Genomic DNA, 18005 nt, shown 5'->3' with positions numbered 1-18005 from the left:
GGCATTCCTACAGCAGCCTCTTTGGTTTCTCTTCACATTCATATAGCAATTAAACTATAAAAGAGATGAAACTAAAACAACAAGCACAGCATATAACAGAATCACAGAACTGTGTAGCTGGAAGTTGTCTCCAAATCTCATTGTATCTACTGCTTGCTGATGCAGAAAGTCACAGTCAAATCAGACCTGACAAGTGGCCATCTAATTTCTGTTGAAGGTTTCCAGGAAGAATCTACTGTTTCCTGAGGTAATCCTGTTCCAGTGTCAGACAGCTCTTACCATCAAGATATTACTCCTCACGTTTTGTTGGAATCACCTCTCTTATAATTTGTATCTTGCAATCTGAATTTGGGTTCTACAGTCTGGAACTGGCTTGCTGCTTCTTCCATGCAGAGTCATATACAACTACACCTCCCCTCCAATAATAAGTTATAGAGGTGGTTAGTTACCATGAGGAGGGTGTCTAAACATCAGTTCATGTGATTGAATACCTGGGAGTGAACAAACATCTTAACATGGTGATAAAATGATGATAACATTAACACCACATGACCCTCACAAAGGACAGCAGAGGTGGCTGTCTCCATTGATATCATAATTCGAGCCTTCTCTCAAAGGAAATACTAAGAGGAAAGCTTCAGATATTGATCTCAGCTCATGAGCAGGTCTGTGATGGTAAAGGTAGTATTCTAAGATGGGGGGGGGTTATTGCTTTATTGCTGGAGGCTTATTTCTGAACAATAGGGATTGGATTTTCAGCTTTCTTGCACTACAGATCCCACAATTCTCCATTCTGGGAATTGTACCTTACAAATAGACACAAAGTGGCCAAAATCCTCTGAGTTGCACCCACTGGCTTAATAGATTAGTTGCATCTGCTTGCCTACCGCAGTCTTTGATCTTGGCGAGAAGTTGCCACAAGTTAAGGAATCAATGGGGGCATTTGCTGATGCACATCAAGGCTGCCCTCTTAGCTTGCAGCAACTTGTCACCAAGTTTTACTTTGATTGTGTTACACCATCTTAAAAACATAGCACAATCCTAATTGGTGTGTTTAAGTCACCAGCCATCAAAAGCCTCCAGTGTCCATTAAAAAAACATTTTCCAGCTATCTGTGTCAATTAAAGAAAGTCCTAATGTTGTGGATTGTAGTATTGTAACGCAGCCATGGAGTCAAGATTATACTAAATATTCTGTTATTATAATCACTTCCCCATACCTATGTGTTGTATTGTTCTGTTTTCTTTCCCTTTCCCCCTGTAATTGTATTCCTTTGATTGTTGTTTGTTTGTTATATAATTAAGAAAAAAGAAAGCCCCAATAGCAGTTAGGCTAAATAATGCCTTATTTGAGAAACCCTGTTTATTATGTTTCCATCTCTTTCTTATCATAAGGAAGTCTCAAGGCATTATATGTATAATATGCCCATATATTGGGTATTTTCTTTTAAATTGTTTCTTTAAAAATAAATACTTTTTAATCTGTTTTTAACTGTTTTTATTGGGCATTGCTTTGATGGCATTCCTGGGATGAGAAGTAATGAACCAATACTTTCAATAGTGTTGCCTCACTCACAGGTCTATCTGTGACATAGCCCTACTAATTGCTGTGTCAAGAAAATCGTAATGTTATAAAGCATGAGTATTCTCAACTGCCCCTAATTGCTGTGTTCCACCAACATCCTGAAGTAGGACATCACTGAAAGCTTGCCTGCACTATCATTTGTAAATAATACAGTATGAATAATATTCTGAGGTTAAAGAGGATATTATCTTGTTCCATTAGGGCCTGAGGTGTGCAGAACAAGGAGACATGGTCAGGATAAATCTCAGTTGAGCAGAATGAATAACAAAGCAGGAGAAATTTAAATGCTTTAAATCACTGGTTCTTAACCTTGGGTTACTCAGGAGTTTTGGACTGCAACTCCCAGAAGCCTTCACCACCAACTGTGCTGGCTGGGGTTTCTGGGAGTTGCAGTTCAAAAACATCCGAGTAACAAAAGTTAAGAACCACTGCTTTAAATGGCAGCTTCGAGAGTCCAACCCCATAGACAGCTTCCAGTGTGTCCTGCTGTCTTGCACTCATTTCTCTTTTGCAGTTACAGAGAGCTGTCATCTCAGCAGAAAACTGGAGCCACCTGAACATTACGTTGGGATTGACCTCTGTTAAAATTAGCTTTGAGGAACTGACGAGCTGTACCCTAATTTTGTATGTTTTGGATTTCTGGGCAAGGAGGACAGAGATGTCCTTAGAACCTCATCTTCCAACCTCAAAGAGAATAGAGGCATCATGTACCATGGAGGTCTCTGGGAATTGTACCAAATATTATGCCCAAGTGGAGCAAGACAGCCCACACGTCACTCCTGTCAGTCATTTTAGAGCTCCAGTGCAGGAGCCTATGACAGGACAGGAAGGGCAGAGTCAAAGGAAGTGGGAGTGCCAGAGAGGCAGTTAGAGTGTGACAGAGAGTCAGTTAGAGAAAAGATGATGAAGCGTTTAGACAGTTAGAGAGAAGACAGTGAAGTGTTTAGACAAGATATTTGACAGTTGGTTAGTTAGAGAATATTAAAGTTAAAAGGAATTAGAAGTACATTGACAGTCTGAAAATATTGAGATCTTGATTAAAGTAAATGAGTACAAGCAAGCTTATAAGTAATCAAATCCACGTTTAATGAATGAATGATAATAGAACACCCATGATTTTCCTTCTATGATTCACTTATTTATCCTTAAATAAACCTTGTTTTGTTTGGCAGCAAGAGTGAGAGACTCATAATTGATATAGTGAGGATAATATCCTCTGGTGGCAGTGAAAAAGGGGTAAAGAACAAGTCGTGCTTGAAGGCGAACCTGGGTGAGGGGAAAAACACACAGGGGTCACTGGGGGTGCATGACAGTAATCTTCCCTGGTAAAATGCAGTACCCTAGGATTGGGAACTATGAGGCATAAAGCCCACACTATGTCGCTCTCTATTTCAGATTTTATAAATTGCATTCTCATAATGTGAAATAGAGAGTGGTGGTAAGCTTTCCCCGGCTAAACTCATAGTGGGTCCAGGCCAAAGTTTGGAATGTAATCATATTGAGTTTGTTGGAACTTGCTTCCAGGTTAGTGTGCATACGTTTGCAGGCTAATTAGCTGAAGTTTCATCCTGAAGCTGAAGATTTGGTATGGTGTTACAGTTTCTTGTCCTCACCGAGGAAAGTTAAAAAGAATCATTGGCGACTGCTAAGAGATTTTTTTGCTCCTGAGTGCAAGTGAAAAGACCAGCTTGCTTTCATAGAATCATATAATTATTGATTAGATACATATATCAATCAAAACCTCTATTTTCCCCACCTTGTCAGAGAAACTCATGGGGTACATATGCATGTAACCAAAAGGAGGACATGCATCATGAAAATGGAGGACAGCTCTTCCAGTGGAGGAGCATCCTCCCTAAAAGTGGACATAGAACCACCTGAAACCGTTCAAAAGGCTTTACAGCTACATTCAGCTTAGTGCCAGATAGCACCAGAAAAGCAGAGAAACGACATTTTAAAATGTCTCAACCTAAAAACAAAGGATTTCCATGCTTTCTGGCATCAGCAAATATGCTCTAGTACAAGGATGTATCAACATTCATCAAGGCTAAAAGACTCAATCTACTTGCAAGAAGGGGGGGGGATCAGCATGTCAGATTCAAAAGTAAAGACTGAATAGCTCCCCCTAGCAAGCTATTCCCCCCTGTTTATAGGGATGTAGTGTTTTCTTTCTCTCACATGGGAGAGTACGTTTGGGGTGGGGGAAATGCAGTTGCCCACCTGCAGCCTGAAATGCTACAATCTAGGAAGAGCATTACCCCCTAATTATGCTATTGTGCCAACTGGTATTCTGCTTGTTGCCTCTGGCTACTGATGATATGTGCCTTTTTCTGCATCAAGTGGGAAGGGCTGGGGGAGATCCCAGCCAAACTCTTGGAACTGTTGCAACCAATTGAAGTGAGGCCAAAATTAATGCCAGAGTCATCTGTGTTCTGTCCGCAAAAGAAAACCCATTTTCTGGCTCTTCACTGGTGAATCTCTCTCTTTGCTGTGTCATCTCCAGGCAGGAAATTCTGAGCAATATTCCTCAGCTGGTGCCTTTGAGGGTAATATACTATTACAGTGATAATATCTAAGTGAAAGTGACTGAATGCAGCACAAATTACCTTTCTTCTGTGATACAATATCTTGCTGAGCATCATCACTGCAGCATATTTGAAGTACTAGCTTACCGCTCCTGAAGGAATAGGGAAGGGAGATAGAGAAGTCGAGGAGAAATGAAAGGGATGTTGAGAAAGCGAGAAAGCACACACACACACACACACACACACACACACACACACACAAATATCTTCCAATTGCTCTCTTGCAGGAGAAACTTGTCTTCCAAATATGCTTCCATTGAACGTTGACAGCTTTCTCCAGATGCTGCTTGGCTCTTGGAAACGGATGGAGGAGAAACCATCCATTCTACTGGAATCCGATACATCCATCAGGTTGTTGCTGATGCCTCATGGAAATTTTTCAAAACCATTCACTTTATGAGCAATCTGGTTGATGGATTGGACACGGCTTGATTATTTATTCTTCATTTCTCCAACGTCTCGGTCTGGGCCACTCCTGTCACCATTCGTTAGGTGACTGTTTACTGGGCACTTTTTGAAATAGCTCCATTATTTTGGCAGGATGACTTGGATATAAATACCTTTCGTTACCAGGGACTGGTGGTTAATGGCAGAGAATCGATTTTGCCATTGTGTTTGGGTTGTGAATCTTCCTGAAGCAACTGTTATCTGCTCCTGGAAAGCAGGACACAGAGCAAGACAAAGTAGTGTATTTGATCCTGTGTGACAATGATAACCCCTTTCAAAACCATTTCCTGATGCGGGATTCACATTCCCTGTATTTGGCACATGTGGATTTCTTTGCATCAAGGAAAACAATAATTATCCAATAGGTTACCAAATTTCAAGAGATCTTTCACACTGCACAATACAGCAACCCTATTTTCATCAGGATTTCCTTCAGATGAGAGGGTTCTTTCTGGCACACAAACCTCTACCTGTTTTTCTGGAATTGTCTGATCTATGTATCAGACCCACATGGTTTATGTGAATTTGTCATTTAGCCCTTTTTATGCTTTCTATAAGCCACACACATACATATACGTAAACACAATCACCATCACACTATTGCATGGATGGGCAAACTTGGTGAGTCTGTAGACCAGTTGTCTCCTTCCCTTTAGCACCCACCGGTGCTAAAAGGAAAATGGGAGAACCCCCCAAAAAATGACAGAACCCCCCCCCAAAAAAAAAACTGGAAGTGAACACAAATTCACTTCCAGTTTTGAAAGGAACAAAAATTATTAAAAGCCCATTCCTATCCCATACATGAACTCTAAAACAAAGCCTTGTGCTATGCTTCGGTGGAACATAAACACTCTTCGAGGCCTTTGGGGTCAATAATGTTTTTTCTTTTCACCTGGAGATCCAGAGTACACAAGAATGACCACATTCATAAGCAGCCACAGGTTGTACAGTCTCGTTGTAAATACAGCTAGCACTGGAGGTGTTAGCAGACATGTTGTTGTTTAGAACCCAGAGAGGACATAGAACATAAGTGTTACCTATACATGAAATCAATCAAGTTGTGGAACTGGCATAATTTTAGTCAGGAGTTGTACAAGCTTCCTTTTTCTCGAAGTTCAAGAGAGCTTCCTTGGTAATTCCTACAGGTAGATCTTTAGGTTTGAGAAGGCCAGCTCTAGATGTTGTAACAGTCTGGTTTTGGGTGTGGAATCTGTGTTGAAGAACTAACTGATTCAGGTAAAGATTTCTGTTTAATTATTCTTGCATAGCGGTTCTCAGCTCACAATGAGATATTGATATGAAGCATGTGCTTCAGACTGAACTGTTTCTAATACAGACTGAATTAGATAAAGCTTTTCAGGCTTTACCTAATTTTTTTTTTTTTTTTTTTGGTAGAGTGTTGTAACAGAGTCAGTTTTTGATTAGCTGAGACAAGGATGTGTTCAGGAACGTTGAAAGAGGTGGCATAAGACCTGTGATCACAAGCCTCTGGAGGGCCAAGGCTCTCACCCCTGTTTGGATTTTTAGTTATGAGCTACGTGCATCAAAGGCTTATATTATGAGTGAGACATTATGATGGATGGTTGGGTAGGCGTCTGAATGGGTAGGTGCTCAGTAGATAGACAGAAAGATAGATCAGGATATATTGATCTATATTGGTAGATAAATAGCTCAGGATATACTGCAGATAACTGCAGTAAGCAGTGACAGTATTTTAAATAGTTGGTTCTTAACACTGAACTTGGAAGTCTTTCCACGAATTAGGATGGTTTGAAGGGAATGTGTCATACGTCGAGCATGAATTCGACCCCTGTTCACCAGAGTCCTAGTCCATCACTCAGTCTACTACACCATACTGGGAATCTCTTGGCAGTACCTGATGCATTTTTCTGTGTTGGCAGTGTGGCCATCCACTTGTGTTTGACAGTGTGATTGTCCCACTCATCTGATGAGCACATAGGACATATTTCTTTTTTTCGGTGGCAGTGTCCAGAATATACCAGATGGGTCCAGATGTTCGACAGTTGTATTTTAAAATGGTAATATTTCCTATCTCTGATCATGAGTAACACAAGGTGCTAAAGGAAGACTAAGGAGAGATCAGATAGCCGTCTTCAAGTACTTGAAAGGTTGTTTTACAGAAGAGGGGCAGGATGTGTTCTCACTCATTCCAGAATGCAGGAAACAAAATAATGGGCTTGAGTTATAGGAAGCCAGATTTCGGTTGCATATCAAAAGAAATGTTCTAATGGATAGAGCAAAATGACAATGGAACCAGTTACCTCCGGAGGTGGTGAGTGCTCCAACCATTGCAGGCATTTTGGAGAAAGCGAGACAGCCATATATTTTGACTTGGATTCCTACATTGAGCAAGGGGTTGAACTCAAAGGCTTTATAGGCTCCTTCCAACTCCACTATTTTCTGATTCTACAATTAGTTCAAGCTGTCTCAATTCAATGTGGTGCCTTCTCTGAGGCCTAGACTCTTGTCCCCAGCACAAGGAAGGTTAATGCCCTCAAACGGATCATGATATACTTCAGAGAAGGTTTTACACAGATGGATGCCTAATGCCCTGAAAACTCCAATTCACACAAACTGCCTTGGAGCACATGTCCGGAGCGATTCAATACAAAGGGAAAGAAATAACTAAAAATATCCATCAGAGGATCAGAGTTTCCCTCAGGAAAGGAAGTATTTTTAGCATTTTCTGTGAGACATCATTGGTTTTCCTCTCAAGTGTGGTGGCTTTCATTTAGTGGGTGTATTAAAAAAGCAAATTGGTACCGACTAATCCTAGAGAGCAAGGAGGACGCAAAGAGAAACATGTGCCCCCAGGAGGTCGTTCCAATGAACTGTCTCTCTAGAGGTTGTTTCTAGTTAATTAAATGCAATTCCCTTTTTCCTTCAGGCTGTACCTAAAAGAAGAACCCATGGCAGTCCGACTTTCATGCTATTCCTCTGGAGGTTACCACTGTTGTTCCATTGGGCAAGTGTGTTCCTCTGGGGCAAACCTCCGCTTGCAGATTAACTTTTTGTCATCAGGTATTCTGGTCCAGAGCTAACTGCAGAAATCCCATTATCCCACAGTTTTTCAGCTGAGTGATCATAAGCACATATAGGTAATATGACATTAACCTTTTTTTGCATCCTGGACTGGCATAATAATCTTCTGTACAATGGATAAAAAATGTTGCATTGTGTATTTTAGTGCTTCCTGTAAAGCTGAGTGGCCTAATCGCTGGTATAATCAAGTTAAATGTCCACAAAATGGAGGGCATTCAACTAAGCCATATTATCTTTAATGGTTTCTCATAAAACCGACATATCGCTTGCAAGGCCTTTTATATTTGTAAGTCAGAGCTCAATGGCAAGACATGCGCCTGTGTTGTTCCGTACTCTGCTAGGGCAAAAGGTAGCTGAAAATTTATCTGTTTAGCACAGTTTTGCCCAAACTGCTGCCCTTCACACTACAATATCCACAATCCCAGCCAACATAATCTGTGGTCAAGGATTATAGGAATTGTAGTCCATAATGTTTGGAAGGCACTATTAGCGAAAACTGAATTACCACCATTCACAGGATTTCTTTCAGCCCAATCCTATTTATGTTTAATGTGGTGTAATTCCAATTTAGGTCAATGGGATTTACTGTTAGAATCATGTGCATAGGTTGGCAGCCTTTGTGTGAAAGCCAAAGTGGATTCAGATGACTCGAAACAATGTTGTAGCTTCTTAAACCTCATATACTGGGAGTGAAACAGACATGGAATGCAACAGTCTCCACTCCGCTTGGACAGACAACGCTGGTGTGATCCATTCATGGTTCGACACCATGGATCTCCAGGTGGGTCAAGATTATAGATAAACACCAACCTGGAGGACTCCATGCTGTTGAGCTATTCATGAGCAACAAGCTCCAGGTAGTCATTCCACCCTCCACGGAACATCTTGGGACTATACCATGTTTGCTCATCTTGCTCAGACCCAAAGAAACAAGACAGGTCTCCGGAGTGGCATCATCAAAAGCAGCCAAGATTTCAACTTGAAGGTGAAGAGGAATGTGGAAAACCAAGGCAGTCACCGTCATCTGAAAGTTTCCTTCAACAGGTACTTTTGACTGTTGTGAGTAAGAGAATAAGAATGTGCGTGTTGGGTTGTGTTTCATTCTGTATGTTTACCACATCATTTTATGCTTCCCAAGTAAAAAAACAAAACAAAGCCAGTGAAATGTGATTTCAAGATTTGATATTTGGCACCTGCTTCATGCAATATTCATTGCCTTCTGAAGGCCAGAAATTAGGAGATGAGACACAGCTGATGGTTTTAACTAGGGTCACAACTTTATTATCTCTTAACTTGTAATCTCCCGTCTCCTGCAGAAGGGCCCACTGTAGTGTGTCTACCTGGGACAGGAGCTGCAAGTACCGGCTTAACCCTGCACTTGCCCCTCCATGAGTGAGTCCCAAGCCCCTGGTCTGTGATGTCTTGAAGACAGGCTGATCCCAGTTGGCTAACACCTAAGGAACCATGCCCACTGCCCAAGCTTGTGACCTTACATGGGCAGTGGCTAGGACTATTCCACTCATGGACCCCTCATCTTGGAAACTGAATCTTGAAATCTGTGGAGCCAAGATGTTGGTTGAAGTGTCCCATATACCCCTCGGGAACTCACCAATACTCACCTCCTATTCTGCACTACCCGCCAGCATGAGCTATTTAGTTATGGCATCACCCCCAATCTACTTCTGCATTGCTTACCCTGTAATAGCTGCCGTGACATGGTCTAGAGGGGCGGGGTAAAAATCAAATAAATAAATAAATAAATAATATGTCTGCCCCATACTCGGTAATCAGTATGGGACAGACAACAGTTTTTGTCCACCTTTTGTTCAGTACACCATTCAGATGAGACAGGCCCAAAATTCCTATCTGACTCCAAAGCGGCCAGCTATTCTCACACTAGATCCACAGGTGGGCCATTGGGTGAACAGGCAGGCTGTGAGAAGTGACTGTAACGCCTTATAAGGGCATCTGTTCCCCCTTTGGCCAACAATGTGGCTACACCTGTAGGTGTTCCCAGTTATCAGCCTCTCTTCTAGGTGCGGTTGACAAAAAGTCCACACCTGCACAGTTGCCACTGACTCACTGAATGAAACTATGGCACATATTCTCATGCATATCCCAGGGTGCTTCTGCAGCACTTCGTACATGCAGGATAGTGTAAAACGTCACCTTTTGGGCATCCGGTAAAACGTGGGTGAGAAACCACTGAGTCTCCAGATGTTTTGGTTATTTAGCTCCTACCTAGAAGCTCCAGCTAGCATGTCAGGTGGTGAAGGCCCATCAGTGTTGCAGTTCAAAATTATCAACACTTCCCTATCTTTGCTATAATACAGTGGTTCCCAGCCTTGGATAACCCAGGTGTTCATGGACTCCAATTCCCAGAAACCATGACCAGCATAGCTAGTGCTGAAGGCTTCTGGTAACTATAGTACAAGAAGAACTGGATTACCCAAGGTTGGGAACCACTGCTATTATACATGCCTCATTTCTCCAGTGGTTGCACATGTAATGGCAGTGAGATAAATTAATTGTACCAAACAATATATTCTATTTGACAGTGTTCACTAGTCAATATGGAATAAAATTTAATACTGGAGGTATTTGATAGTTTGCAAGGATGTGCATTGCTTCCCTAACCCTGTCTGTGCCTAGATAAGGTCGCAGAGATTGTTGCACAATATCCCTTCCCATGAGCATTTCACTCTGTCCTGCAGTTGCCCTGTAAATTCACCAATACTCTTGATTTGATTTGTTTTTAAGCATTTGCTCAAAGACATGGCACATCCCTAGCAGTTTGTATCTGAAATATATTGCATTGAATTATCTGTTGTCCTGATGGAGAACAATACAGATGGTTCTAATTCTCCAGAACAATCAAGTCCAAAGTATTAGAATTTCAATAGCTGAGTTAAGTTATAAGTAAAAGTTAAACTTGAAGGTTTTGTTTAGTCTCCTACAGAGTTACTGTTTCAAAAGGAGCCTTTGAAAATGTTTGAAACCAACTTCTTAAATTGCTAAATGTTGGCCAGTATCCTGTTGTGACAGTACTAGCAATAGTAGATTGCCACTCATTAAAGCATCCCTTAAAAATATGTGGGGTTGTGACTTTGCATCATTGCATGTAAGACATGCATATCCTGGAAAAAAGGAACCTTTTCATTAGCAGCCATCTGCCAAAGGTGGTGCATCATTCCTGTTGTGCTGGCAGAGTTATGTAACAGGATACTGGCTATAAAATTGTTGAGAAGCTTCATTTCATGTGCATTGTTATGTAACTGAGAGTTATGCCTCAAGGACGTCTGTATTATGTACACAAATACTATGTGATATATTGAACTGTTCCTGCATTCCGGGTTTCCACCAAAGCTTCATGAAAGTACACAAGCAATGTGACAAATATTTGTTGCAACTAACTGTAATATTGATACTGTACTGGAATTACTAGGGAAAGCTGCCCCCATCTCAACTATTTTCTGTTCCCACCCCAACAATCGCAAATTCTATGGGATACTCTTGATCTCCTTCTGACTGTTAGATATATAGGCTGATGCCTGCTGTGGAGTGGTTACTTAGCTGTGTCTTACAGTACAGAGCTAAGTAGCCACAATGGCTAAGGACCAGCTGAATGGACACTAGGCCAGCTGAAGTTGTGTTCCTGCTTGGGAATGCTGGAAATGACTTCACCTTGTGCTGGAATTGCTTTTTAAAATTATTATTATCCTGGAAAAGGTTTGGACCCACCCCTTTTTTTGGCTCTCCTACTGCCAAATCTTAGCCAGCAAAGCCACTTTTTCTGGTGGATGTCCGAGATCAGTTGGCAAGAAAAGGCCTGCCAGCACCAGGGCATTTCTGCCAAGTGTATGAATCTTCTGCCTGTTCCAAAATCTCTCCTGCTGGTACATTTTTTAGTTAGGATTGTGTTGTACATGAATAATGTTGGTTTCTTTGCGGGCAGAAGGAAAGGCAGTAATGCACATGAAGATAAACGGAAGGACAAAAGATATATCTCTTTTGTCTCTTCAGCCATCACTCACAAAGGACCAGCCTGATACCAGAGCGTCAGTGAAAGTCACAGTCAGAGCATTCAGTGTCTATATTTTGCTTTTGTTTCCAAAGGCTTTCTTCTGTTCTTTGTGGAACTAAGTACGTAATGGGATGAGAAAATATGGTGAAGGAGGTAAAAATCTTAAGTATCTCCACTACATGGCGTTTTACCAAATTCTCCATCATTCTCTCCCTGTCTTTATTTCATATCCGGTTGGAAGATGTAGTGAGAGGGGGATGTGTTCCATGGACATTTGTGGCACTCATTACACCGTTTATTTATCCATTTCCCCTAATAGGCACACTTAATTATATATTTTGTCTAACTTACACATTACCCTCCATTAAAAGGGAAGTGTGTGCTTAATTTTTTCTGCTGTGTACATTTAATCTCTTTGCCAAGTAAGATGTGTGCCTTGTTTTGCGGGCATTTTATTTCTCAGAAACACCTTGTTCGCTTTGTAAATGTGCACATGCTCGAAGCAAAGGTCATCTTTTCTGATGACCAATTTTGAGAAGTGGGAGGATATAACACTCATCGAAACTATTGAATCCGACCTAAACTCTTTGTGATCCCTAAATCTCAACTTCCCTTAGCAATCTGTTTCAATTCTGTTGTTCTCATTGCAATGGATTTGTGCCGCTATTTTGACATGACTGCTGTTGGCTCAATTGTTTGTGAGCAAAGTTCTTTGTGCTGTGGTAAATCTGTCCAGGATAAGCGACAGAGTTCTTTAAATTGACTGTAATGACTGGGGAAGGAGGGAGGGTGCTAACTGCTTGGTATGGTATTTGTCACTCTGGAGTGCTCTGTTAACATACTGCTGGGCTGAGTTAAGTATCCAAGTGGAAGCAATTGATGCTTTACAGACATTCAAGGCAGGTATGTAAATGCGCAGAGTCATCTCTTCCCTCATACCTCAAAAAAACTGTTTAGCATTCAAAGGAAAGCGTGCTGCTTATATACCATCCCATAGCGCTTCAAGCACTCTCTGGGCGGTTTGCAAGTTAATTATGCAGGCTACACATTCTGTTTCCCCCAGCGAGCTGGGTACTCATTTTACTGACCTCAGAAGGCTAGAAGGCTGAGTCAACCTTGAGCCGGCTACCTGGGATTGAACCCCAGGTCATGAGCACAGTATTGGCTGCAGTACAACATTTTAACCACTGCGCCACGAGGCTCTTTATCCACTGGTTTGCCTGCATCCACATGGCTTCTAAGAATTCTAAAGTTTGTGAGGCAAGACTTACCCTTACAGAAGCCATGCTAATTTTCCCTCAGCAAGGCTTGTTCTTCTATGTGTTTTAAGATTTTATCTTGGATGAGGCTTTCCACCATCTTCCCTGGAACAGACATTAGGCCTGATGATAAAGGGGGAATGGAGTTTAACAACCCTTTCGTACATATTGGCTGAAATTTAGTTGCTATACAGTACCTCACATTAGAGCGAGCCCATTGAATCAGTGGGGATTTGGTGAGTCAACTCCTCTGTAAATTCCATTGATTGATGAGCTCCATGGCACAGTGGTTAAATTGCCGTACTGCAGCCAAAACTGTGCTCTCACAACCCAGAGTTCAATCCCAGGTAGCTGACTCAGTCTTCTACAGTAATCTTCTCAAGTTAGTAAAATGAGTACCTAGCTCACAGGGGGGTGGGGGGTGGGAATGTGTACAATGCATAATTAACTTATAAACCACCCAGAGAGAGTTTTAAGTGCTACGGGGTGGTATATAAGCAGCACACTTTGCTTTTGATTCAAATGGACCTGCTCCAGCTGACACTTGCAATGCTAAGCAGCAGGACTTCAGCCACTGGGACCATTTTATCCATTCCACAAAGATATCAGGCAGTGAAATTTGCACCTCCACAAAGAAGGAAGATGATGGAGGTGTGGGGGAGGAAAGACAGATCGTAAAACTCTAATTCTGACCTAGCTTATCAAAAAAACACAAAAGGAAACCAGACATTTACCTAATGTAACTCATAAACATGTAGTCTCTTGTCTTTCTTTTCTTTGTTCATGTCAGAAGCACAACAGCACAACTAACAAATATATCTGATAATTTTCGCCCAGCTATAGGCAACATCAAGGCATCTGGGGTAGCTAAAATCAGGTTCCTCCATGGTACATATGGGGGGGGGGTATAGAGAACATGGGCCCGGGTATGAAATTTCCTTTTCTTCTCTGCAAGGACTTACAAAGGATAGTGTCGCTGTGTCTTTCACTATTAGTTGCTACCTCTCTTCCTGTGTCACTGAGTGGCAATGCCTGTTAGATAATTGATTTTATCAGTAGGGGTTGGCTTTTGGCATCCAATAATGATTCTGCAGCTTTTCTTAAGTGTTACAGCCCCGATAGTAAACTGTTTGTCAAGCTAACTAAGCTGGACAAGAAGAAAGATGGGAAATTTTACTTACTTCACAGTTTTACACCAACGTAAGTGGAATTGCATAAGCTGCAGCTGTAAATGGAGCTAACTAACACGGTGCTGGTTACATGCCTGGTCTTGTGGCTGGCACACAACTGGCACTTTGTTAATTAGTTGCATTTTGATGCCACAGTATATATGGTTCCCCTTACTCTGGAGTAAAATCCCATTACGATTCTGGCTAGACTTGAATATAATTTTTTCCCCTTAAATCTACCACCCTCTTTGCAAATGTTAAATTTGTAGGAGGCGTTTCCTATCTCCGAGTTCTCCATTCCCATTAAATTGTTTGTTAAAGTCTATATTTTCATCTTCAAAATTACATAACCGGGGGAAAGGGATAGAAATATTTAGGAGAGGTCCTTAGCTCACATTTTCCCATGTAATGGAATGCCTTCCATTCACTCTCATAGTAGAAAAAAAACTAATGCAGTTTCTGTCCTTGAACTTTACTGAGATCTTGTGTGATCACCAAATTGCATCATCTTAATGTAAATAATAAATCGAGTTCTGAGAGAGCTCTGTATTTGGCTTTGTAGACATCTTTGTGTCAGAAGTGAGGAACATGTGGCCCTCCAGATGTTTGTGGACCTCATCTCCCATCATTCCAAGGCAGGATAGCCAGTGGTGAAGAGTGATGGAAATAGCACCGGAGGACCAGGAGTTTGATTTTAGCTAATATCCTGGCCAGGAGTGTTACCCTGGGATACTGGGATACACTGGGGTGGTAGAAAGAAAACACGTTCCAAGTGCACATGGTCTCCGACTAGAGATGGACATGAACTGGTTCATCCCAGTTTGTCCCAGTTCATAAAGCAGCACAGGCTGATCTCCCAAAAGGACAGAACAGAGAAGCCTGTGTTGTGGGAGATTAGCTGAGGAGGTGGAAAAAACAAACAGGCTGGGCCTGGTAAGTGGCTGTTTGAGCCAGAGAAGGAGCAGCAACACCTGTGCTGCTGCCTTTACAAGCTGGGATGAACCAGGACGAACCGGTTCGTGCCCATCTCTGTCTCCTACCTGTTACTGAGACTTTTGATTCTCACGTAAGGGTGAACATGGCTGCAGGCAGCTGGCAGTGCACACAGAGAAGTAGATCAGTGTATTTCTAGTTTGTGCCACATATATATCTATCCATTCACATGGCTCAGCCACCTTGGATCCATGACTGTGGGGAAGGTGTGATATTAAACAAACAAAGTTTGCTCCATCCTACTTCCATATAAACCTGTATTTTTTATTATTTTTTTTATTTAAAAATTATACAGGACTCTCATTTAAAATTGTACTTAAGGAATGCATTTTAAAATTGCATTATCTCAAAATAAATAAATAAATAAATAAATAAATAAATAAATAAATAAATTATGTATTATAATCGTATCCTAAAAATTGATGCTTTGAATAGAAACGTCGTTGTGTATGCTTTTGAACTGAGAACTGAACTGAGAATTTCAGAGAAGTGAAAAAATGAACTAAAAATTGTGTTCTAATCTGCAGATTGGTCCAGGAAGTGCAAATTAATAATGATCTTAAAGACCATCAGTAGTGAATAGTTAGTTGGGCTGTGTTACTTGGCCTGTGGTGTAGATGTTTGTATTTTTAGTGGGGACTTTTAGTGGGTGGGGAGTGTTGGGGGATTTTTTTTCATTGGGTGGGGAGTGTTTGGGGAATTTTATGTGTGTGCATGTGTCTGGTCTCTGGGTGTCTGTGAATTTGATTGTATGGGTATACTGTGTATATACTTACAATGGCAATAAATTATTATTATTATTATTATTATTATTATTATTATTATTATTATTATTATTATTATTATTATTATTATTATTATTATTATTATTATTATTATTATTATTATTATTATTATTATATTAAATTAGGTCAGCTTGCTTCAAAATGCAGATTGGACAGGCTCTTTCAATCATCATGACAGTGCAGTTACAGCCAGTCTCGTTTATACTACTCTCTCGTGCTTTACCTAGAATGATGGTTTTATGTATTTTTAAGAGATTGTGATGCTTATTTTAATCTGCTTTGGAAATGTTTGGAAGCTCAAAGTGGTATGTGAATACAGCTAATGCCTTAATAATGGCATACAAACATTTTGCAGATAAAAATTGTGACATGTGTCTAACATTCCATATCCCCATATGAAAGATTTCTGCCCCTACAGAAGCTCCTCATTTCATCACATACTCAGTCCTTAAGGTCACAACCTTCTCTGACCTTGGGTCCCCTGGTGTCACTGACCAACAGCTCCTCTCATTCCCAGCATGGTGGCTGGTTGGAATAATGTGGTTGTCTGAGGTCAATATTCAAAGACCCAGATTTTGGGACCCCACCGAGTCTCTCTCTCTCTCTCTCTCTTTGTGCACGCAACAAATCAAACAGCTTCTCTTTTTTCTGCCAAAATATCTGCAGTTTGTGCAAATTACCTTTGAACAAAATTAGTGCCTTTTTGTTTTTGGAAGTAAATCACACATGCACACACATATAGCGGTGCCTCGTTAGACAATGATAATCCGTTCCACTGAAATAGCTGTTTAGCGAAGTCATAGTCTAGTGAAAAGCATTTCCCCATTGGAATGCATTGAAACCTGTTAAATGCATTCCAGTGGGGAAGAATCGTCATTGTCTAGCGAAGATCGGCCATAGGAAAGCCGCTTTGTGAACCGCCGATCAGCTGTTTAAATAACTGTCTTGAGAAGCTTAGGTCCTGAAAACACCCATTTTGCGAGCACGGAGGGAACTGTCAAAATTGTTGTCTAGCAAAAATTCATTTGCGAAGCAGGGACCAAACATTGTCCAGCAAAATTCCCCCATAGGAATCACTGTTTTGTGAATCGCTATAGCGATTGCAAAAAGTCAATGTCTAGCGAAAAGACTGTCATGTGGGGTAACTGTCTAGCGAGGCACCACTGTACAGAGAAAGAGTGAGAGAGAGAGAGAGAGAGAGCAAGCACTGATGAATTGTTTAAAATAAACAAATAACCTCTTTAAAAGTCCATGCAGCAGTGCACCATCCATTCCCACACTGCAGAACTTGTACTAAATGCATGGATCCCGGATGCAGTCATTGAAGCTTAGTCAAGGGAGGAATTGCATCCTTAACATTTATTTTATTTATTTTATTTATTTATTGTATTTATACCCCGCCTATCTAGTCATTTCGACCACTCTAGGCAGCTTACAACATAAAGGATAACAAGTTCAAGAAAAATGTATAACAATTAATTAATTAAATGATTCTGCAAGATGGGAAAAATACAAAATAAATCAAATAAAGAGAAAAAGAATAAAAAAGGAAAGAGGACAGGAATTAACTGGAAGGGAAGGCCTGCCTATACATCCACATTTTTAGTTGGTTCTTAAAAGTACCCAGCGAGGGTGCAGCGCGAATCTCCAGAGGTAGGTTATTCCAGAGGTGAGGAGCCACCGCCGAGAAGGCCCGGTTTCTAGTTCTTTCCTTCCGAGCCTCCCTCGGCGTCAGGCTCCTCAGCCTCACCTCCTGGCTCACGCGGGTGACATGGATAGAACTAGTTGGGAGTAAGCATTCTGCCAAGTATCGAGGTCCTAAACCATTTAGCGCTTTATATGTAAGCATTAACACTTTGAAGTCAATGCGGAAACGGATGGGCAGCCAGTGTAGCATGGCCAGAGTAGGAGAGATATGTTGGTATTTTCTCACTCCAGTAAGGAGTCTGGCTTCCGCATTCTGCACCACTTGAAGTTTCTGCATCAGCTTCAACGGAAGCCCCATGTAGAGCGCGTTACAGTAGTCTAATCTAGAAATTACGAGCGCATGTACTAAGGTAGTGAGCGCCCCCGTGTCTAGGTAAGGTCACAGCTGG

At 41.2% G+C, this 18005-nt stretch overlaps 1 protein-coding gene across 2 annotated transcripts in view; it reads left to right on the top strand.

Annotated features, from left to right (window-relative positions):
* Window positions 1-18005, top strand: part of CHRM2 (cholinergic receptor muscarinic 2) — a 201410-nt gene that overhangs the window by 86873 nt on the left and 96532 nt on the right. The window lies entirely within an intron of this gene.

Source organism: Pogona vitticeps, chromosome 5 (assembly GCF_051106095.1).
Source record: "Pogona vitticeps strain Pit_001003342236 chromosome 5, PviZW2.1, whole genome shotgun sequence".
Lineage (NCBI taxonomy): Eukaryota > Metazoa > Chordata > Lepidosauria > Squamata > Agamidae > Pogona > Pogona vitticeps.
This window is presented reverse-complemented; position numbering and strand designations above follow the sequence as displayed.